We start from the raw sequence: 25685 nt of genomic DNA, 5'->3' as shown, positions 1-25685 counted from the left end.
ATGCTCCAGAGAAAAAAGAAACTTGGCGTTCAGAGGAAAGATTGAATTAAAAAAAGAAAAAGAAAAAAAAAGAAAGCGATTGACGGTGAGGACAAACATGGATAACCATTGGTGTAGCGTTTCCTTGTTGGAGAGCGCTGAAAGAAGAGAAGGGAATTAGGGCAGACACGCATGTTGCTTTATTGCTGTTGGACAGGTAGGTATTTGTGAAATATTTGGAGTAGGCTACGTAGCTATTACATTTATCTAATTGAATAATCGATTACTGTGTTGGAACTGTGCAAATGTCTTTGTATTGTAGCGAATTCGGGGGGCAACCACAGGAACTGTCGCAGCCAGGACGCGAACCCGGATCTCCCGCACTGCGTGAGACATCGCTAACCGCTCGACTAAAGGGTCCGACCTGTTAGCCATCGGCTACCAAGCCTATTCATCCGTGATCGTTACATTACCCGCTTCTTCGGGAAGCGCATCCGATGGAGGGGACCGCCACAGCCGGGATGCGAACCCGCACCAGGTGCGACTACATTAACCAGTCGACTAAAGGGTCTGACCCATTAGCCAAGGGCTACCGTGTCTACTTGTCCATGCACGTTACACTACCCCCCTCCTTCGGGAAAGCGCATCCGTGCATATCCCACCTCTGACACCAATGTAGCGAATTCGGGGGGCAACCACAGGAACCGCCACAGCCGGGACGCGAACCCGTATCTCCCGCACTTCGGGAGACATCGCTAACCGCTCGACTAAAGGGTCTGACCCGTTAGCCATCGGCTACCGAGCCTATTCATCCGTGATCGTTACATTACCCCCTTTGGGAAGCGCATCCGATGGAGGGGACCGCCACAGCCGGGGTGCGAACCTGTGGCTCCCGCACAATGGGCGACTATGTTAACCAGTCAACTAAAGGGTTCGACTCGTTAGCCAAGGGCTACCGTGTCTACTTATCCATGTACGTTACAGTATTTTTTGTAACTATTAGCACGTGTTGACAGTGTTTGTGTAATTATTCTCAGTGTCAGATGGGGGAGACGAAAGTTCCACACTGCAGGTTTAATCTAGTATAACTTATTTGCTTGTGCTCGAAAACTGCGGTCGCACTGGGTAGCTCCCTGGTCTGAACATGTGGATTGTATGAATGTGAAGCAACACAACACAACACTGAAAATGAGGGTGTGCATTGACTCAACCTTCCAAAGTTAAATAAAGGTTAATCAGAAATTACAAACTGTCGTCTGGCAGGCACAAGGTCAACAAGAAAAAGATGGAAACAAAAACCCAGAGATAGATCCAACTCTGGTTAACTGTAAAAAGTAGCACTGTTACGACTCATAGCCAGCTGCAGTGTGCCGCAAGCTAACTGGAAGTGACAAAAAAATGAAACAGGTCTCCAACCAACACAAACTATATAACCCCAGTACTCACCTGGCTGCCGGGCTGTGGTTTGGTGCGGCAGACAAGCCGAGTGGCTCCGCCCCCAACCCCTGAACCCTGCTGGTGTCGTTGTTGCCCGGTGCTAGCAGCGCCCCCGGCGGAGGCACTTGAACTAACCCCGCGATGACGATGCCAGCCCAGCAGGCAGCGCCACTGGGCCAGCTCCCTCAAGAGGGGCAAGCAGGAGGCCGGACACAGCATCAAACCCGTGAGTCACAGCTGTCTCACACACACACACACACACACACACACACACACACACACACACACACACACACACACACACACACACACACACACACACACACACACACACACACACACACACACACTTGTTGAAAGTGTTTTCATAAACAACCTTTGAGTGTTAAGCACACATTTTCTTCAATACATGTATACACAGTGTAACTGCATGTCTGTTACAGACACACACCCACACACACTCTCTGAAACACACTCAAACGTGCTATCCTCAATCAATTTCATGCACCACCAAATCTTCACTGTAACTCCAATGAGACCCATCGATGGATTCTCATTAGTGTGGTTTTACTGAGGATCGAGTAGCTGTCCCAACAGCTGTCCTGCTAGAGTCCCTCCTTTGTCAGACACCAATACACCGTCTGTCTATGGCCCAGTCTACCCACCAGTCTGCCCATCTGTCTGTAGTCCTGCCTTCCTGTCATTGGCCAATTTGAATGCTTTATCTGATCTATGACATAACTATAATTTAGCAAGGTAGACTGCTGAAATGGACAGCTTTAACAAAGCAGCTTTTTTTTGTAGATCAATCAATCAAGTTGTATTTTTATAGTGCTTTTCTAGCTGCAACAGCCACTCAAAGCACTTTACAATTAATTAATTCACACACACACACACACACACACACACACACACACACACACACACATATATAAAGGCTGAATCTTGGAAATAGTTTTTTAAATTAAGATAATTTACATATTATTTTAAAATCAACCAAACATATTTTTGCAGGGCTTCTATATGTCAACACATAACATTTCTAGGACTTCAAAAATGTGAAATCCCTACATTTCAGCACACTACCTTCCTAAATTTGTCCCTCTCCACTCTCCCTAGGAGCGACTTGACAATGGGTCAGGTAACAGGAGCCAGTTGACAGCTGCCCCAGTCTGGTAGCTATTCATAAAACAGACTGCCATGGGAGGCTGAGGGAGATTGAATCACACAGACAGCGACAAGAAGGGAGAGAAAGACAGTCGCAGAAAGAGAGAAGGGCAGTAAGACAGGAAGTGAGATTGACAGACAGTGGGGGGCACAGTGTAATGGGTGGGGAGACAGAAGGACGAAGAGCAAAATACATGTAGAGAGAAAGGGTGGCACGACCAGAGCCCAACCACGAAACAGAGGATTGTGTGAAACCGAGATTGTTTTCACGGCGGGATTTCACTGCCTGATCCACAAGGAGTACAGGAAAGAAAACGCCAAAAAGGGACTCCACTGAACATTTTGGCAACCAAAATGCCTCAGTTTTCTGGGAATAAACCCTGATAACTTACCTCACTCACAGCTCGTTGACATTTACAGTTTAGCTGGAATATCTGATTTTCTATTTCGAATTCTTCCCCACTGGTGGAATCCATTTATCAAATGTAACATCATGCCGTTGTTCCAACTGGCTTTTATTTTGTATTCAGGCCTGTGTCTTTTTTGATTAAGCTGTTTGGTTAAAAGCGCTTTATCAATAAATTTGACTGGACAGCTGAGGCTAAATCATTGTCAAATAAAATCTCCCATATGAATGGTCTCTTTTTTGAACCCCCCACACCAATTTGTAGTTTTGGCTTTTATTGCTTTGTGGCAAACCAGATTGACAAAAGTGCCGTATAAAACTAAGTCTGACCTGACTAAATCTTCTCAGGCTAGAATGGGATGAAGTCCTACACAAAAGATATTTTCTTTGTCATTACACACCAGATTCCTCCGAGCCAAGAACAAGCATTAATCTCCCACATCTGCAGTGTAAGATTGAACCAGACAGGGCAGGCCAGCTGTTATCTTTACAGCTAACCAAAACAAAGCCAGAGCAAGCTACTGCAGGGCGCTACTGCTTGCACGTGTGTGTGTATGTGTATGTAAAGAAATTCAGCAATTTGGCTCCACAAACATTCACACAGCTCCCTAAATTGACAACTGGGAGCTGCCCAGCAAGACCACAATTTTACTACATTACTTAATAGTCCTCCGCCCACTACGCAAGCTAGTATGCTGGGGTAGAGCGAATACTACTCTCAAGGACACTTAAATAATAGTAGAGAGGGACCTTGAGTTTTGTTTTTATTGGGTTTTTTTTTAATGCAAACAGTAGATATAGTAATGTACTTACCAGAAAGTGAGGAAGTGCATTTGGGTGCATTTTTCTGTGTATCCTGAGGCCAAAGGCAATCTAGCACATCACCTGGGCAGCTAAAATAAATTGTTTTCAAACCTTTCAAAATGAGACAAATTAAGGATTCGTCAAGTCAAGTAAAAAAAACGATGCACACTGCATTTTCAGTGCATGTAATTGATAAATCGTACTGAGTGCTGGCAAATCCGCGTAACAAAGATCTCATTTCCTGCTCTATCTTAAATGATGATGGGGTTGTGACGCTGGTGCTGAAATGGCATTGGAATATCGTGCTCCTCAGATGAGATAATACGTCGGACCAATAATGGTGACAGATCACGATACTGAACATTATCACTGTTATCAAATCAAAGGCATCCCTGAAATACAGGGATCCATCTACCCAATATAAATTCTGTACTTTTAATCACTGTAGAAGATCCTACTCCAGTCAAATTTATTCATGGATCGCCTTTAACAAACAGACTGTTTCATAATGTGCTTTACATAGCAACAAAGGGTCATACATAAACGCAAAAGAAAAAACAGAAATTAAGGAAAATAAAACGTAGAGGGAGACTTACAGTGTATCACCTGGTCAAAGAAAGAACTTTTGATTGTGCATGTGTACACTTCATCTGACTGCATTCATTCACCGTTTTGACCAGTTAAGGAAATGATAAAGATGAATGCTTATTATGCATTATCACCTATGTTGTTTTTGGGATTATGTAGCTTAAACTACAAGTATTTTTAATAATGTTCAGGTTCAAGTACGACTAGGTGAGAATCAAGCAGCCGTGTGGTAACGGCATTCAGACATGACAGCAGCAAAGCAAGCGGAGCGGGCGAGAAAGAATCTAAGAGGTGATCCAGGTAAAATGAACCCAAAAACAGATTTTGAGATGCTAGCGTCTCTCCACAATGCCCAAAGTAAAATTCTTACAGCTGGGAGACCGATACGCTGACTCTGTCTGCAGTGCACATTGGGAACCCCCCCCCCAGAAAAACCCTTATCACAAATAACAAGAGACCATGCCGAAAGAACACATGCAGAATGTGTGTCGTTTGATATTCTTGCGAAATAAACACAAGAACAGCTTGCTGTTACACCAAACTGCAGTTTTTGCCCAAGTCTGCTTAAGACACAGCCGTCCAAGCGGCTACCGGCAGCGCTGTCAGCTGCCTTGACTCGGTAAAATAGTGGAGGCCATACCGAATCATCCGAGTCTTGCCTATACAACATGTTAATTAATCGTCTGCCTTTTTTTATTCTCTTTAACATTGCCTGTCCTGATGTTTTTCCCCCCTTTAAAACGGAAATAAAAAGAGCTTTGGTTACCATTGGCCTTCTATAAATAAATTAACCTCACTTTACAGTACAACCATAATGACCTCGATGACACTGACGCGTAGACGCTCACACAAAGAACACACGCACGCAGTCTCAAGTATAGCCGCGATGACTTCACTGCTGAACACGTTCCAACACAAAGAACGCACACACAGTTCAGAGAGCAACAACTATCACCAACACCCGCTCCTACCCTGAAGTACACAGGCGCATATGTAAGTGCACGCGCACACACACACACACACACACACACACAAAAACACACACACACACACACACACACCAGCTGCATGCCAACAGAGCCTTGCTTGGTGAATCTAGAGAAACACAGGCACAATCGATGTAGAGGAACAGCTGTCTCCCTCCTCGCTCCCTCCTCTCTCACTCTGCAGCAGGAGAATCCAAACAGCCCGCTGCTCGCTAACAACAGCTCCACTCATCCTGAAAACAGAGCCCAAAAGCATCTAACACTCCCATCAGGAGATTTGGCAGTAGATGGCACAGAGAGTGACCGCACCAACATACTCGTACACCATCTTTCCCTCTCAGCAATGGATCACTAGCAAATCACACGGACACATGCACTTAAGGCGACGCCAAGCTTTGAGACGAAGGACATTCAAGTGCTTATCCATACACAGAGTTTAGACACACGCACACACACACACACACACACACACACACACACACACACACACACACACACACACACACACACACACACACACACACACACACGGAGCAAAAGTCATTCTAAATTAAAATCACATCTCAAGAAATAATTCTAACATCAAACATGTGGAAACACACACACACAGACACACACACAAATACACACTCTTTCTCAGTGGCGTTGCTCTTCTCACACTCACGGCAGGAAAATCCCTTGGTTTTCTTGCACACACACATGCGCGCGCGCACATACAAAAGGAGGTGCAAATACACCGTCTCTCTCCTCCTCTTTGCCTCTCTCCACTGCACGGTGACAGACTGAGCGCAGAGGAACCAGGGCAGAAAACATCCCCTCATCAACCAACCAACCAGGGTCCGCACCGTCACAACACACTGCAGCGCAGGCAGCTCCATGCACACACACGCAGGGAGAGACAGGGCGGAGAGAGGCAGGCTCTGTGTGTGTGTTTGTGTGTGTGTGTCTAAGTGGCTTGCAAGACAGAATGGTGGGGACAGCTGTAATCTTGTGGCCAAGTACACCCCCCCACACACCATACACACTTTTCCTTTAACCCCATCTCTCAGAGCTTCTGTCTACCCCCACTCGTGCATACACAAACACATTATATGGGCTGCTCCTCCCCCTTTCCTCTCGTGTATTTTACCTTTTGTTACTCTGAAATGTGTGTGTCCATCTGTGTATTAAAATCTGTATACTTGATGTGTCTACGAATGTGTGTATGTGCATGTGTGCCTGTGAGTGTTCCTGCATGTGTGCCTGTATATAAATAATGTGCTGAATGGTGGGCTTGCTGGCTGATTGACAGGTGGTGGGGAAAAACAGCTGTTTGTGGGGGGGGGCTTACACAAACGCACACAAAACACATACCCTCCAGCTCTCATGTTTACATTAGTTATTACCATGGTGACCACTATTTTTTCTAGTCATTCACTTTTTTTTTTGTCAAGTCCAAAAAATGGGAAAGGATTTATCCTGATGAAGTAAATTGGTACAAGAACACATACAGACCCAGCATGGGGCCACAATACATTCAAAATACAGAACATACCCACACACGCACATACTTTTTCAGTAGTGTCCCGCTCCATATTCATGCATTTTCATACCAGGGAGCTGCCCGGTACAACATCAGTCTTGTACTGTTGGCCACCAAAAAGCTGCACATGCACAAGGACGGTTACAGATATTGTAGGTGCAAAAGAGAGGCAGATTTTCCTTTCATAGAACATCCCAGCAGGTTCAATGATTCAAACTAGTGAGCTTCTGGTGACAATCCAGCTTCTTTGCCTTCCAGTCTATTGCCACCTATCTACCACCCCATGTAATGACAAGCAGGCTGGTATGTCTGAGGCAAACACAGTGTAGTAGGTAGGTAGATGTAAACTGCCATTTCCATTTGGTTTTGACATTTTGTTAGTATTAACAATTAAGGTATGACAGGTTAAAGCAGATTATTTTGAACCCTGTGGAAATTTCGACTAGTTAATCAAAAAGGTTAAGTAAAAGCCGAACTGAGCACAGGCCCTCCAGAAGTAAAGAAAAGAGCAATATGTACATTGTTACGTCATGCCAATAAAGCCAACTGAATTTGAATTTGAAAAGATGGAAAACCGCCGCGTTTCCTCAGCTCACTGAGCCGCTGCGAATCCGTTGCAATGTGAACATTATAACTGAGGAGCGAAATGAATATGACAGAAACAACCACATTTCTGTCAAATAACAAGGGCCATTTCCCCCTTGGGGAATTAATCAAGCCTATCAACTGGAAAAATTGGAATATGTCACTAATGGTCATGAAGCACCCCATCCACCGCGCACACATAAAAACAAGGTGAAGGTTCAATCCCAAATGCAGCTACGCATGTGAACTTGACAGACCTGTTCCACAACCAGAGGCTAAAAGGAGAATTAAAATATATCAAATAACACGCAACATTTTTATTTATTATGAAAAGGGGTCCAAAGGAAGAAAAAAAACGATTACCCCCCCCCCAAGAGTACTGTTACATAAAAATAGGCTAGTTATTGCATAAAAATATATACCCTCAATACCAATGTACTCTGGGATAGACATAAGAAAATTGGACACAAGAAAGACAGACAGGGAGAGAGGGGCTCTGATGGCCATCTTTAAGGGTAAAAACTGCCATCATTCAATTAAATGCTGACATCCAGCAAGTAAAGGCTGGCTAGAGAATTTACGGAGCTTCTAGGAGTGAATAGCACTGCAGATAAGATAAAGGAGGTCCCTGACACATCAAAGGAAATGGGTAGAAAGAGACAGAGCTAGAGGAAAAGGAGGGAAATAAGAAAGCGAGTGTAAAACAGAAACGACAAGACAGAGAGGACAACAGCGAGAGCTGAGGAGGAAATTGAGGATGAAGGTGATATGGAGGATGAAGGTGATGGGGAGATCTGGTGGAAGATATCAGATGACGAGGAGAGGAAAGGAGGAGGACAGAACTATGGAAACCACAGATAAAAGATGGTAAGACAGAGGACCAGAGAAAGCAAGAGGAGGAATTTTGACTTCTCGCATTAAATTAGGTAAACCGAAAAAAAAAAAGTTCTAGTCTCATTGGTTAAAATTGTTTACTCCAATAAAACATATCCTCTGAATGCTGGCATGTTGTAAGCTCGATGCTCTGAAATGATTATGAAGGTCTGTCTATCAATGCATGCGGAGGTACAATGGCTACCTATCTTGTGGTGAGTTTTTGAGCTTCTAACCAAGATCACACTATTTTATTCTATTATCATTTCCTATAGAGCGGATCAGAATTTGGACTTGACTGTGAACTTAGAGGAACCAGCATGGAAACACAAAACTCGCCCATCTCTCAGATATGTGATGAGGTGAATAAGCATAAATACTGGCTTGCAGGGCCCACACAAAAACATACTGGACCCATGTGACAAAATCAAAGTGTTTACAGAGAAGGTCTGACACTTGAATGAATGAGCTAGAAGTTGAGTGACAGCAATTTTTTCTGTTAAACAAATTTAAATTGAGAGCCTTCAAATGGACACTTCTGATTTTAGAGATCTTTTACTCCCCCACACTACTTCCAGGTCACTTTGATTCAAGCTTTTGTCTACGACTCAAACTCAGACATGTTTTATGAACCCAAAATGTTACAGAAACACAGACTCTTAACGTCGTGTATTTAAATAATTGTGTGGTTATCAGTTCGAGCACTCCACACACAAACCTAGCCTTGAATCTGCAATATCCTGAAAACTTAATTCTATATACACTACCGTTCAAAAGTTTGGGATCACCCAAAGAATTTCGTGTTTTCCATGAAAAGTCACACTTATTCACCACCATATGTTGTGAAATGAATAGAAAATAGAGTCAAGACATTGACAAGGTTAGAAATAATGATTTGTATTTGAAATAAGATTTTTTTTACATCAAACTTTGCTTTCGTCAAAGAATCCTCCATTTGCAGCAATTACAGCATTGCAGACCTTTGGCATTCTAGCTGTTAATTTGTTGAGGTAATCTGGAGAAATTGCACCCCACGCTTCCAGAAGCAGCTCCCACAAGTTGGATTGGTTGGATGGGCACTTCTTTGAGCAGATTGAGTTTCTGGAGCATCACATTTGTGGGGTCAATTAAACGCTCAAAATGGCCAGAAAAAGAGAACTTTCATCTGAAACTCGACAGTCTATTCTTGTTCTTAGAAATGAAGGCTATTCCATGCGAGAAATTGCTAAGAAATTGAAGATTTCCTACACCGGTGTGTACTACTCCCTTCAGAGGACAGCACAAACAGGCTCTAACAGGTACTATTTAATGAAGATGCCAGTTGGGGACCTGTGAGGCGTCTGTTTCTCAAACTAGAGACTCTAATGTACTTATCTTCTTGCTCAGTTGTGCAACGCGGCCTCCCACTTCTTTTTCTACTCTGGTTAGAGCCTGTTTGTGCTGTCCTCTGAAGGGAGTAGTACACACCGGTGTAGGAAATCTTCAATTTCTTAGCAATTTCTCGCATGGAATAGCCTTCATTTCTAAGAACAAGAATAGACTGTCGAGTTTCAGATGAAAGTTCTCTTTTTCTGGCCATTTTGAGCGTTTAATTGACCCCACAAATGTGATGCTCCAGAAACTCAATCTGCTCAAAGAAGTGCCCATCCAACCAATCCAACTTGTGGGAGCTGCTTCTGGAAGCGTGGGGTGCAATTTCTCCAGATTACCTCAACAAATTAACAGCTAGAATGCCAAAGGTCTGCAATGCTGTAATTGCTGCAAATGGAGGATTCTTTGACGAAAGCAAAGTTTGATGTAAAAAAAATCTTATTTCAAATACAAATCATTATTTCTAACCTTGTCAATGTCTTGACTCTATTTTCTATTCATTTCACAACATATGGTGGTGAATAAGTGTGACTTTTCATGGAAAACACAAAATTGTTTGGGTGATCCCAAACTTTTGAACGGTAGTGTATATGCGACTGTAATAGTAAGAACATTCGATTTGAATATTTCTATTTGTTGTGATGGTATAAGACAGATATTCTCATAGGATTCACACCAGCATTTGCACATTCAACATGTTGAACTTGACTCTTAGTTTAATGACCTGGCGGCAGCTGTAATAAAGTAGACAGCTTAGCTGGCAGCCCGAGTCTGGCAACAATGAGACATGGCCATCATAATTATTTGTGATTAGCATGATTACTTATTCATCTTAGCAAACGATCTTCAGCTAGTACTCTGGGAAGCTGCCCAACACAAACCTGAGGTACTATCTATCTGCTGTGAGAAACCTCCGGCCCAGAAGCTGCTCTGGAGCCATCTCCTTCTCCTGGAATACTTTCATTTAAAAACACAGAACTACGTTAACAACTACTTGCAATAACAAAACCTTTCAGACATTAAAAGACCCTCCTCTGTTGCTCTCCCTAGGTTTTTTTTCTTATTTTTTCTCCCTGTTAAAAGGTAGTTGTTGTTGTTTTTTTCTTAGGGAGTTGTTCCTTATCTGATGTGAGGGTCTAAGGAGAGGATGTAGCGTTGCTGTAAAGCCCCTTGAGGCAAATTTGCAATTTGTGATATTGGGCTATACAAATAAAATTGACTTGACTTAAAAAAGATTCTGTGTTGATGGAAAAGCAGGCCTATCTCTGGTTACTCAGGAAGTTTGTCACAACATCTTTGCACTTGTCCTGGGTGTCTTCTGACAGGCAAGCCACAAAGTGGTCAAATCGTTCAATTTCAATAAGCCTACAATGCTTACTCATGCAGATAATTACAGTGAGAATTAAATGATAAGAACAAAATTAGAATGAAAGATGGGCAATATATCATAAGCATAAGTAGGTTAAGGGGTACAAGTAGGTTGCTGTTCATTCAACGTTAAGTGAGATAACAAGATTACAAAATAAAATACAGTTGGTTTATTAAATTGGATTCCAAAGTCCAATAAAGAGGTGAGGGGAAAGAGCAGTGGGTTACATGTCTTTGCTGACATCCCTCAGGGGGTGGGAGAGGTGAATGCAAGTTATTCCTTACAAAAATCCATCCCTCAGAGACCCTGCATTAACACGCCATACAATACATACAGTGTGTCTGACATTCTTGTGTAAGAAGTGGGGTTGTTGTGAAGCATCTAGTGTGTTGGTGTAGTGTTCTGTGCCTGTCACATCTCACACCTTCGCCGCTGGCTAGCAGAAATGTGAACAGGAGCTGAGCACGTTAGTCTCTCCCTTCCAGTACATAGCCTCACCAACAGCAAGCCCTATGTAGTGCCTCCTCATGGCGACACACGGTAACTGGGTACACCTTGGACCCTGACTGAACTACAAGGGACTTGGAGGAGGTCTGGCCCCTAGACGTGCGGTACGCAGGCCCATTGGTGTGTGGATATTCCCTGATGCCCACGAACAAGCCCCCAGCTATGGGTTAAACAGTGCCACTGCCTAGTGGATACCTCAGGGGAGGAATAGGCTACAAGAGTAAACCCCTACAGAAAATCAACATCTACAGTGCTGTTGTTTTTTGTTTTTCTTGCCATTTAGGTCAGAGTACTGCTGGCGTCGTGTGTGGCTGCCGCTTCTCCCTCTTGTAGCCTCCCTTCCCAACCACCCCTGTATGTCTGTGTCATGTAATATGTTGTCTTGTTTCACTGCCGTTTGTTGTAAAGTGACTTTGAGTGTTAGAAAAGCACTATATAAAATTGATCATTATTATACATTGCTCTAACCCATTACATAGTGTGAGGAACTTACTGATGTATTGGCAGTGGCCAGGCAGCACCCATATTGTATTTTTCTGGATTATCCCTGGCTACAGTGGGTCTGAGACACAAGGGCAGTTTAGATGCTCCTACTTACTTGGGTGTCACAAGACAGACAGACACTTTATTTATAGATACATGCTTTACAAACACACAGCCACTGCAAAGCCTAGTTGAATGAGGGATTGGTTTCGTTTCTATGCACATAGCTATGCGCACATGCACACACACGCAAAAACACACAAATCTGCTGGATGGCTAAGAATATGTACAGGAATATAAATGAGGAGATTTTCAGGTTGACTGAGTTTGAAATGTAGACTGTAGTAGAGAGGTAAGGAGAGAAACAGGAAGAGCAGAGGGCATACAGGAGAGATGAGGAGATGAACTGAATGCATAGTAAAGGAGAGATGGCAGCAGATGGAAAAACGGGAAGGTACAACAGCTAATGCTGGTGGGTGAGGGATAAAAAGAGAGACAGATTGTTATGTTTACACACTTGTAATGTATATAATTTATACTGGTATGACGAAGAAAGGGGCAGATATTGACAGACAAGGATGGAAACAGGGCCAGATAAAGTGGAAGAAAAGGGAAAAGGAGGGAGGAAGAGAGTATGAGAAATGTCAAGGGAGATGGATACAAGAGATTTTGAGTCGGCCACAAGGGATTTTGAGTCGGCAGAGAAAACCTTAATATCAATAAACTGTCAGACAGTGACTGAATGAATCCAGCCAGCTTTGTAGACATTGATCCTGTCTGCATTTTTCTGGCAAAGTTACGCCATTCAGCTTCCTGCTTCTTGACAGAAAACTGCCATAAAAGGATGAGGGGATAATTCATTAATTTGGATAATGATTTTTTTAATGGTCATATACGAATTACACTAATGCAAGTCATATATTCTAATTGTTCTATATTCTAAATTAATAACCCACAACCCCTAAAGGATTTTTTGTTGACTTATAAAAACAATGCCTTTGTGTGTGTGTGTGTGTGTGTGTGTGTGTGTGTGTGTGTGTGTGTGTGTGTGTGTGTGCGCATGTGTATACATTCAAAACCCAAACCCTCATATGCCATAAAATGCCCCAAGGGCATGTTTGCCATTTTGCAGCCATTTCATCTGTGAATTAAGCTACAGAGCTTACAGGTTCACCTGCCCTCTAACTCGCTAAACAGCATAATGAATAGAACTTATACACACACCTGAATAGATAGTTATGTGTGCCTTTAAAGTCATGTTAATGTATGTGGGCATGTGCGTGTGCACTTTAATGCATTGAGTCTACTTGGATGTTTCTGATCTAATCTCAAAACCCCGCTTGGAGAATTTGAAATGTAAGCTACATTGAAACGTTGCTTGATTTCGCTTTTAACCTTCAGATTTTTGACACTTTACAGTAGTTAAGGTAGGTAGACGGTGTTGCTTGTTTGGTTGAAGTCTGGTTCTCTATGTAGGCTTCCAGCATCCACAAACCATTTCTAAAACAAGCACAAATCAACAGAGGGCCACAGCCCACTGGTGTGGTCATTCAGCTAAAATTAATAACTCTGCCTAAAGCAGTGGTTCTCAAACTTTTTCTGTCATGCCCCCCTTTGGAGGAAGAAACAATTTCATGCCCCTCACCCCAACAAAATGGTTACAAAATGGGCCAAGTTTAACTTTATTTAAATAATATCAAGATCACGAACATTCCTTTCACTTTTCTTTCAGTAATTTCTGTTGTGCAAATAACAAACGCAAGTTCCACTTCAACTTTCAAGCTCAGTCTCGGGGTGGAGTCCAATGTCATCTCGATGAACTAGTCCTCTTCAGCAGAGCTGAAATCAGCAAGTGCTGCTGCATTGAATGAATCTGTCACCCAGTCATACTGAGCACTGTTGTTTGGGAAGTATATTTGTGAAAGAATCCTCTCAACCCTCAAACAACATTTTTCTTTGGATGCCATCCACTGCTGGTGTATTTGATACAAAAAACTTATCTATGAATATAAAAATTATGAAGCCTTTTGTAGGTGCTTGGTTAGTTAGCTGTAGCTGCTTTTTCAGTTGTTTAGTTAGTTATTGCTGGTGAGGACTTTCCTCTTAAAAACGTCTCAGCACATCGTTTTACGTCTTATCATAGCAGCCAAATGTGGAAGAATAAGGCTGGTAAGTAAGAAGAAGAAACAAAGTTTTTGTGGCTAACAATGAAATAGGCCAGAACAAGCTTGCATTTTAAATAAACAAATAAATGAATAAATTAGTTAAAATAATAGTGGATACTACAAAACCAATTGCCAAAACTCAGGTTAAACCACATTTTGTTTTGTTTTTCCCGGCTGTGAGGAAGGCGTTGACATAATTCATTGGAATGGATCTCTGGTATTTTGAGTACAAAAACACCACTGAAATTACCACATACTGTGTCCGGGTGGCATGGCGGTCTATTCCGTTGCCTACCAAATCAAGTCAAGTCAAGTCAATTTTATTTGTATAGCCCAATATCACAACACGGGGATCGGCGGTTCGAATCCCCGTGTCACCTCCGGCTTGGTCGGGCGTCCCTACAGACACAATTGGCCGTGTCTGTGGGTGGGAAGCCAGATGTGAGTATTTGTCCTGGTCGCTAGACTACCACCTTCTCTGGTTGGTCGGGGCGCCTGTTAGGTGGGGGAGGGGGAACAGTGTGATCCTCCTATGCACTACGCCCCCCCTGGCGAAACTCCTCACTGTCAGGTGAAAACAAGCGGCTGGCGACTCCACATGTATCGGAGGAGGCATGTGGTAGTCTGCAGCCTTTCCCGGATCAGCAGAGCGGATGGAGTAGAAATCGGGATGGCTCAGAAGAGTGGGGTAATTGGCCAGATACAATTGGGGAGAAAAAGGGGGAACCCCCCCCCAAAAAATAAATTACTATATATAATAGATATCAACATGATAAATGAAACACCTTTAAGATTCTAAATCAAATCAAACATCTATGATTTGCAGAAGCCATTTGATAAGCCCAAACACATACCTGTGCTCACCATTAAACAGAAAGGTATGTGTTAATATCACATTCTGTAGAATGACAAATGGATGCAATGCATGTTATATGGGAAAATGAAAATAGAAAACTGCAAATTTTTACACTTTACATTTATTAGAGTTTGTCAGATACCGACAGCATATTCCGTCAGGAACCTCAATAATCACTACACAAACAGACAAGACACAACATTACCCAAAATTTGTTAAAAGGGATTAAAAAAGATGTAAAATATAATTATATATCAACCCTTAATAATTACATATTAACCCTTAAGGCCACCACATGATGTCAAGGCATGTTAGAGATAATGGTTGCCTGAAGCAATCTATTAAAAAGCCCTGTTGAAATTATTATCGAGGCGGTCTGGCCTGCAATTAGTTGAAAACAATATGGCGATTAGCATAGTGGAAATGTCACCGTGCTTTTCCTCTGACAGCTGAAAGCATGGGTATTAACACAAGTGGTAGGTCAACCAAAAGAAGTGATTTTTCTCCCCCTCAGGCCTTATTTTTAGTTCATCCTTTTTAGTTCATCAGATTATAGTTATACTCTAGTTTATTTAGTACTTTGTGTCCTTTTATTTGAACAGTCTATTTTTTTCTAAACTTTGGCTGAATCCAAATGTCAAGACCTCCCTGCACTTGCAGACTGACTGAACGGGCAGATTCCCATGAAGTCCGGAGCATCTAGGGCTGTCCAATACCGCAATTCATCAAATCTGCAAGGGGGCTCTTGTGGAATTTCAAGCAGACTTCCAGAGATACCACTTTGGGTGCACACTTCACTTTGCCATTGGGATTAACCAAAACTCATCACAATGAGGTTTTGACGATATAAAAGATGCCAAGTAAGCAATGCCAAAAAAATAACCAAAGCATGATGGAAAAACAACCAAAGGTCTTCAAATGTAAGTAATATATAATTCATATAGCTTAAATGTATAATTATTTGCAGAGTTTATTTTACTTTATTTATTTTTCCATTTCAAATTTATAAGTATATTGATGTACTGAGGTTTGTTTTTACACATCTACATAATCAGTCTTTAAGTGTCTGAGTGTGTGCTGATAGTATTATATGCACAATAATATAAGCATGTGCGGCAGTGATCATGGTGTACATGCTTGTTGTTTCCAGTGAGATATTGGTGTTGATCATATCCACAGCAACCAGTGAGGTTTGAAGTCCCATCTCATTAGACCATTTTAAACCCTTGCAGCCATGTGCCCTTGCAGACCTGAAGTAATGATGCTGAGCACTTCAGCCAACATCCCAGTACTTAAAAGAGTAACAAAACCTCAAACCATTTTAGTGAGTTTGCTGACATCTACAGGTAAAAAAAAAAAGTTTAAAAAATAATCTGAAATTTAAAAACATATCAGGCTGGCCTTGGTAGTCTGGTGCAAACACAGCAGGATAAAATCAGACACAGATAAATAAAATTAACAATTCCTCTGTTTGATTAAGGTGTCAGCACATCTATCAGCATTGACAGAAAGAGAGAGCACTAACAACTGTGAATAATAATAATAATAACAATGATAATTCCATTTATATAGCACTTTTCTAGACACCCAAAGTGCTTAGTATATTATGCTTAGAATAGTACTTTCAATGCAGTCTCTTTGGCACACCTATATCCAGCAGACCATTATCCTTTTTATTAGGTGCGACTGTGTTTATCCTGCTATGCCAACATCAAACAGTACCAAGATCGGCCTGGTATGTTTTTAATCTTTAGATATTTTCTTAAAAAATGCCCTAAACAAATTGCTCTTCATGTCAAACATAACATCTGAGTTTAAGTTATACTTTATTAAGCCCTGCTAGAAAATTTATTGGATGCATTTTAACTACTTAGGAGCAGAGGGTAGTGACAATGCAGCGCCTGGTAGGGGTGGGAATCTTTTGGAATCTCACAATTCGATTTTGATTCTTGGGGTCACGATTCGATTCAAAAAACGTTTTTCGATTCAAAAGGATTCCTGACTCAAAATCGATTCTAGATTTGGTACATAGGGGTGCTAATTTCAGGATCTACTCCAGTCCGCTGTGCGCTAAGAAAGGCAGTGTGGCAAATTATGGCATGAAAACAGACTAAAGTGTGTATAAGATTATGTAGTTTTTATATTTGAAAAAGTTATAGCAATTGATTGCAATAATGTGAACACACAAAGGCAAACCTAACCTTTCTCAGTAAAAAACTGACGTGATGGTATGTCGTACTTTGGCTCAATTGTCTGGATCATAAATCTAAAGCCTTCATTGTCAACTATGCTGTAGGGGCGCAAGTCTTTTGAAATGAAACAGGCGATGGATCTAGTTTTTATTTTATTTTTTTGCCTATTCAGAATTGGCTGGGAGTTTGGTAAAGTGGTGCTGTGTACGTTGTTTGTTAATGTTACAGGAGGTTGTTGTTTCACTTCTTTCAACTCTGGGTGATGGCGTATGATGTGAGACCTAACATTTGAAGTGTTCTCGAAATACTTAACTTTAGTTCTGCAAATCTTGCATACTGAATGAGTCATGTCAAGCTCCTTCTTCCCCGGGAAATTGTAAAATCCAAAATGCTCCCCAATGCATACCTTCAATGATGATGAGACTGGCTGAATTTGTTGCTGCTCCATTTTTAGAAAGGCTACCATGAGCTAACGTTAGCAGTGACTGACTATCCACTGTCATGTTTTCCGGAAGCCGGAACAGGTGCGCGGCAAGTCAACATTGCCAGCAGCAAGAAGGCTACTTAAGACTGGGAGAAAAAAAAGAAAGAAAAGTTTTTAAAGATAAATTTTTGGAATTTGTGAATCTATTCAGAATTGTAGAAGATAAAAATCGCAATTCTTACGTGAACCAATTTTTCCCCCCACCCCTAGTGCCTGGGGACCAACCCCAAATTGTAAGGCCAGTGCTTTGGTCAAGAACAAAAAAAGGAGTAGCTAATGCCTAACCTGTGTGCCTTTGGAAGTGGACAAAAACTAAGCTACCTAGGAGGAAACCCGTGCAAACACAGGGAGAAAATGCAAACTCCTTACATGGAGGACTAGGACTCGAACCCAGAACCTCTTTCTTGCAACTTAAACTCAATCATTGCCGGTCACTTAGAAATGAGTGAACTCAAGTCTGTCGTGACAGAGATTAGAGGCGTATAGGAGAAGCATAAAATAAAAGCAGGAAGAAATTGGTGAGAAAGAGGGGGAGAAATTGGGAAGACAAGGGGCTTTCCCCCCTTGAAAGGCCCATTCCAGTAAAAAACACTACTTCCAGCTATTTGTTGGGTTTGGGGTATATTAGTATTATTAGCAATCAAACTTGTGTTGTACAATCAACATTTTCATCAAACAAACAGTTCAATTTTATCTTGAAAATGGATAAAAATTGTGACTTTTTTACAACACAAATTATGATCTAAATCATTGGTATAATTTGTTTTGTCCCACCTTACATATTTCCACCGAGTGTACTCCTCTTTACTCACATTTTCCAGGACACCACCACTTTACTAGTAGCAGGTTGTTTATATATATACATTTTTTTTTAAAAAAACGCAAACACTAGCTACTTTAGAAAAGTGCAACTGGCTCAGAAATGATTAATAAACAGTTTTCTAATACCTGGGTTTCAATCTGATTGCTTTGTTTGCCATGTATTTTCGCACATACAAGGAATTTAGTTTGGAACATGGCTCTCTCAACACACAAAACACACAGCAAGACATGCAAAAAGTAGTAAAAAGATCATAAAATGAATAGCGCTACCTAAAAATTGCACATTGTAGCCAAGTGTAAAGTTGGTATATTGCACCGTACCACAAAAGCTAACATTATGCATAATTCCCACCAAGCAAAATTCATGGTATGTGCTAGTATTTTTCAATTATCGCTATCAACCACAACAAGTCTTAATAATTTGAGTGACCAAATAAACTGAAATTTTCCACACTTTTATAAAAGCCATTTTTGACCCCATTAGAAATTCTAATTATATGAACCTTTTAGAATAGCTAAATTTGTGATTTATCTATTCTGATTTCTACATTTTTTCCTTATTCCTCATCTTACTTTTTGTTCAAAGCTTCTGTTCTGCCTATATTTTCCCATCACCCTCTCTTTCCCTCTGACTGGAGGAGAGAAGGCAGGCCAGCGATGAGGGCTCAGCTTTCACCCGGCTATAACACCAACAGATAAAACTTTAATGTCTCTCTAATCCAGTCAGAGCTCCATTTCAGAGCAGAGAGCTGACAAGACTGCCTTTAAGAGGACAGCATCACTCACTGCAGACATAGCCGTAGCACACCTCTACATGATGAAATGTAGTAAAGTGGATTTGTTTATGTGTAGAGGAGTGAGCGAGCAAGGGTAAGACAGAGAGCCATACTCAAAAAACAAAGAAGGGGTTTGGGTTAGGGAGAGAATAATGCAAAGATAGGAAAAAGAAAAATGGAATAACAAAGGCAGATTGAAATAAGAACTGACATTGATAAGAGTTTCACATATTTACACTTGGAAGCTGTCTAATGCAACCACAGTCCTCTGGTGTTTTTCCACTAAGAAGTCCCCAGTGCTACCATCATCTCCTGTGGGTCACTGGGCAAGTGAAGCACGTCAAAAGGTACATTACCTCATCAATAAGGTGCGAGTGGCTCTCATTTACTTTCCCCACCCAGACTTTGCCAGCCTTAACAGGATACAACCCAACAATTGCCCGGTCACCTGACTCCGCTTCCCTCATCTTGGTTACTGCTGCCTTCAACAGCAACATTTCAGTGGGATAACTGTGAAAATCCAAGGCATAAGCCCAAGTTGAGTATTCATTGTGCTGCGTAAAAGCACAAGACAAAATGTCAACGTCTTTTTTTGTTGTTTTTTTGCCATCTTTGGCAACAAGCACAAGAACAGGTTGCTCAGAGAAAATTATGTACCAATAGATAAAGAGGCCGTAATGTTTCATACTAGGACCAGTCTGACCCACAAGGAGTTGGCTGTGGGTATAAGCCTGCTATTGGATGACTATTTCAGTCGGTCTTCTCCTGGATTGCCACCTTGCCGTGGTGGAGAAGCTTGCATGTACCAATGATCCAAGAGCTATGCTATCCCGAGCTTGGCTCCTGGTAGGGTCACCCAAGGTGAAAAGGTCAAGGGGGAGGTTTCAGATGAAGTACGATCCAACAAAGACCTCAACGACGGAATTGGTGAAAGATGTCTCCAGGTCACAACAGCAGTGAAGGCAGATGAAGGCTGCAACAGAGGGTGGTCCCCAATCATCTTGGTTCTCCATGCCACTGGACTCTGGCCACCCCCTGCCAGGGTTTGTGTGGTGGCTATAGGCGTATCAGCCACTCCACATAAAGAGCTGTCACACGCAGGCGTCCTCTCATTATGTGGCTCCAGCATCGGTCTCTATGCCCACCTGAGGACCCAGAGGGAGGACAGTTATACTCAACCCCGTGTGACCGCCGATGATGATTTCAGTCAGAATTCTCCTCCCCTTCCACTATCTGTGTGTTACCGTTTCCATAGCTGCATCCTGGGCTTACAACCGCCAAGATGATTTAATTGGTTTAAAGAAATACAAAAAAGCCACAGCATTTTTTTCACCTATACCAGAATGATTAATGGGTTCAGCCAGACTTTCTCCCACAGCGGTAAAACAAAGTGTGGAGATAGGTCTGGCTATGCGGGACTGGTTATGCGGGACTATACTAGGGCTGACCTGAATACGTCGAAGCTTCGATCACTGCTACAATAATCAAAGCCAAAATCGGCAATCAATTTCTTTTTTTTAAGCCATTTTCCCCTCTAGAAATAGCCCAGGAAATAGTCACCATTTTTTATTATGCATCAACTTTTCATTATATATCAGTTCTTTTCAGACAAGGATATTTTGAACTTTCAGAAAACCTATTTACCCCCAGCTCTCATCTACCCACAGAAATGTCTGCTGCTCACAAGGTAGTGTACCACACAGCTAAGGTCAACAAGATGTCCAAGAAGTCAAGCACCTGGAATCATTTCCAACATTTGCGAGGACTACCACCAAAAAGCTCAGTACCAGGTATGCAAAAGGAAAGAAGAAGAACGAAAGCCACTTTATTTTGTCATTGTACCGGTTACAATGAAATCTGTTCTGCATTTAACCCATCCTATTGTATAGGACCAGTGGACAGCTGCAGCGCCCGGGGACCAACTCCACTTCTTCTTTCCATTGCCTTGGTCAGGGGCACAGACAGGAGTATTAACCCTAACATGCATGTCTTTTTGATGATGGGAGGAAACCGGAGCACCTGGAGGAAACCCATGCAGACACGGGGAGAACATGCAAACTCCATGCAGAAAGGACCTGGGACGGCCTGGGGTTTGAACCCAGGACCTTCTTGCTGTGAGGCAACAGTGCTAACCATTGGGCCACCATGCCGCCCAAAACAAGCATATCACAACTCTTCAACAAAACTGGCAAATCACTAGGAAAAAAACAAAACAAAACACACACACACACACACACACACACACACACACATACAGAGTAGCTCGCTTACTCCAGCATATTTTATTGAACAGAAAACTACAAAGATTTAAAAAAAACAGTTGTATAGCTGAATCAAAACCTCATCTAATCCCAACTAATCAACCATATGGCTTGTCTGCTACCAATAACAACAGAAGAGGCTGAAAGCACAACTTTCCAGCTGTTTTGCTGGTGTGTGCTTCAAGGCACACTGGTTCCAGCCTCACTGCAAGACAAAGTGTTATTTGATCATTTTAAACTGAACATTGCATCATGTGATACTAGGTTAATTTGATTATCAACCTAAAGCAACAAACAGACCAGGCTTGTTTCTGCAGAGTGGTAAGATTGGATGTGAAAGAGTGTCCACATCCTGATTCAAGTGTTTTAACAACGGTCTGCTATAACACAATCCTGAATTGAGCATTCAACAAAGCAATGTGTAACTAACAAGCAAACAAACAAATGAACAAATAATAGCAATATGAGGAAAGTATGCTAACGCTTCTGCCTTTTAGCTTTGATTATTATTCGAAGTTTTATACTGCAGCTTCGAGGCACAAAAAAAAGTATTTGGGAGAGCCCTAGATCAAACAGTTATCTGGAATCACAGCTGAAACTCAAATTTCAGCCACTTATCAATCCTAATCGCATCACTTGCTACCTGATACCAGGTTTTCTGCATCATGATAAATATTATCATCACCAATGAAAGTTTTCACATCCATACACAGAATCATATTCAGGATACTCAGCAATGTCCCTATGGTGTCAATCAGCCTTGCCAGTATTAGCAAAGATGAATAATTCTACAGTAAACCAAGAAAGCAGTGAACCATGACTAGAACCAGAAGCCTATGTGCTCTATGGAGGTTGAACAAGTTAAACAAGGTAAAGGGAACCAAAAGCAATTTTCCCCCCCTAATATACAGGGCTCCAGATGGCGACTTAAATGGTCGCCAATGCGACTAACTTTTTAATTTTGCAACCTTTTTTTTCCCCTGCCAGTTGCCAGTGGCCAGCATTACCCCACAAGCAAAAAGAAAGAAAGAAAAGAAATGGCCATATGTTATATTGAACTCTCATATCCTCCTACGCCCGCGTCTTACGTGACCTATTGTGTGAACTCCTGTACGGTTTCCAATACATAAACTTCTCCGCACTCCTGTCCTGCGGTGGCTGGAGCGTCGGCTGTACAGATGAACAGCTAACGCTTCAACATTTAAACTATCTTCAACAGTGGTTGAAGATAGTTTAACGTCACCTTTCTCAGGTTAAAAATGTGAACTGTTCACTTTATGAACAGTGTTTAATTTAGTTTGATGTAGTTTAGTTCGATGGAGTTTGAATTGCCCCTAGGCATAAATGTGTGTGTGTGTGTGTGTGTGTGTGTGTGTGTGTGTGTGTGTGTGTGTGGGCCCTGTGATGGCCCGGCGGCCTGTCCAGAGTGTCTCCCCACCTGCTGCCCAATGACTGCTGGAATAGGCTCCAGCATCCCCGCGACCCTGAGAGCAGGATAAGCGGTTAAGATAATGGATGGCTGGACGGCTGTAGCTAACTGCATAGTTAGCTAAGATTAGCCAGCTGGCAAGAATACAAAATGCGCAAACGAAAAACATCACTTTTTCTCACTCCCTGGCCGTCCAAACCCAGCCTCCTCTACGTCAGATGCCGACAATGTCGAGACCAGCTCGACCAGTGAAACATCTGGTGACATTTGAGTTATCCCAGCCCGATTCAATCAGTGTGCAGTCCTTTACAGATGATGATAACCAATTGCAGCGAGTGGAATCTTCCTCTCCCATCCCTGAGTCTCCCATCCCCACAAGACACTTTAAATCAGCTTGGCTGCAAGAGTTCGCCTGGTTACGTTATGACAAAGGGGAAAATATACTGCACATTTTGTGCTTAAGTAGGACAAGAGATTGCTGGTAAAACAGAGTTCATTACCAATTTGAGTCATTTTAAAAAAGAAACCGTAAAGAAGCATGGTGACAGTAAAAAACACAAGAATGCCAGGGATTGTGTCATTGCTCGGTCTGCTTCAACACAGCCGATTCAAATGCTCAACTCGTTATGAACTTCTGAAGCTGCTTGATAACAAACTGATCATTTAAATCAGCTGTGTTGGAGCTGGGAGAGATCTAAACCATGCAGGACAAGTGGTCCTCCAGGAGAAGTTTGTGAAACGCTGATGTAGAATATGGAAGGCAGAGCAAACAAAGGCAGACAGTACAGAGGGGGAAGAAAAGGCAGTGTGTGGCAGCCCTTTAACAATGTAGCATATGACATCATGATATTTTGGCTCCTGAAAATTTGATCTGGCTCCTAAATTTTTTTTTTTTTTCCTGGAGCCCTGATACATATTCTATTTTAATATGAATTCATGATACAATGTAGACCCTCAAACCACCCAAAGTCAGAGACCAGTTCAGAGACTTGAACCTTTGATACCATTTCGATGCAAAATGTTGCCCTGCTCCGTACAGAATGAATGGGAAAAAAATATGCCTTTTAACTTTCTGATTTCCATATTGATGAGAATGTTCACTCTCCTCAATTTAATCTTAAGCCTGTGAGACAAAGAAAAGAGTAATACAGCTTTAGATATTTCTATTAGTCAGAAAGGACACATTTGTAAAGCCATCACCCAAGATGGCTTTACAAATGTGCCTCTCAGCAAGAGGGTCCTGGGTTCGAACCCCGGAGTTGTCTACCCTTGGGGGTCATCCCAGGTCGTCCTCTGTGTGGAGTTTGCATGTTCTCCCTGTGTTTGCGGTGGGTTTTCTCCGGGTGCTCCGGTTTCCCCCACCATCAAAAAAAGACATGCATGTTAGGGTTTATAATCCTGTCTGTGCCCCTGACCGAGGCATAGCAAGATGAACTGGAGTTGGTCCTCGGGCGCTGCACGGCGGCTGTCCACTGTTCATAGCTACACAGCTAGGATGAGTTAAATACAGTGTAATTTCCCTATGGGGCTCAATAAAGTATCTCTCAAGATTCATATGGGTCTCCCAAAGACCTGTATTATAAAAATGTATGTGTTAAAAACTGCTTGGAACTAACTCAGGTAAGCACTTTGTAATTTTGAATTGAAATGTTACACATAACAACACTGGGGCTTAGTGGTTAGCACTTTCACCTCATAGCAAGTGTCAATGGTGACTCCTGCCTATCGATATGGAAAACGCATGTTTTCCCTGTGTCTGTGTGGATTTGCTCTGGGTACTTCAGTTTCCTCTCACGGTCCAAAGACATACATGTTTTAGGTGATTACCCATTGGTGTGACTGTGTGTTTAAAGGCCCTGTGATGGACTGGAGACCTGTCCAGGGTGTTTCCCTGCCTTCCGTCCAGTGCATGCTGGGATAGGCTCCAACCCCCAACCCCACCCCATGGCCCTGAACTGGGTTAAGTGGGTATAGATAATGAATGAATTGATGGGTGTTACACTTATTTTTGGCTATTTTCAACTAACTCACTGAAAACCCATTTGCCTTGTAACCGAGGTTAAGTTGACCAAGGACTAATATACCTAGATATTTTCATTCATCCTGGCCCAACGGTATATTTGCAACACACCCTTACAACTTTCAAGATAGCATCACCGCAGAATATTCACCAGCTAAAATACCAGCGTGTTCTCCTCAGAGGAACTGCGCCAGACGTCAGTGTTGACAATCACACTTCACATCTATTTTAACACTTCGCGTTGTTTGAATAGGGGGGGACGGCAGTCAGGACAGGATGTTGTGTTGCTGTAAAGCCTCTTGAGAAAAATTTGGAATTTGTGATATTGGGCTATACAAATAAAACTGACGCAATAAAGCAGGAAGTTATCTTGTCACACTTGAGCGCCTGACGTCGACGTCAACAACGACATATTGTCCTCATAAGTGAAACTAGCCAAATAAAGCGAGACACCCCCCCCCCACACACACACACACACGACTATAATCCCCCGAAATCGTTCCGTTTGAAACGGCCAAATAACGGGATTAAGATTAATCAACGTGTGTTTAATTTGACAGTGCCAAAGCACGGACAACAAAGCCAGAGAGAGTAAAACTGTAC

At 42.2% G+C, this 25685-nt stretch overlaps 1 protein-coding gene across 1 annotated transcript in view; it reads right to left on the bottom strand.

Moving 5' to 3' along the window:
* The window catches only part of siah2l (seven in absentia homolog 2 (Drosophila)-like), a 59566-nt gene that overhangs the window by 32675 nt on the left and 1206 nt on the right, over positions 1 to 25685 (bottom strand). The window lies entirely within an intron of this gene.

Source organism: Lampris incognitus, chromosome 8 (genome assembly GCF_029633865.1).
Source record: "Lampris incognitus isolate fLamInc1 chromosome 8, fLamInc1.hap2, whole genome shotgun sequence".
NCBI lineage: Eukaryota > Metazoa > Chordata > Actinopteri > Lampriformes > Lampridae > Lampris > Lampris incognitus.
This window is presented reverse-complemented; position numbering and strand designations above follow the sequence as displayed.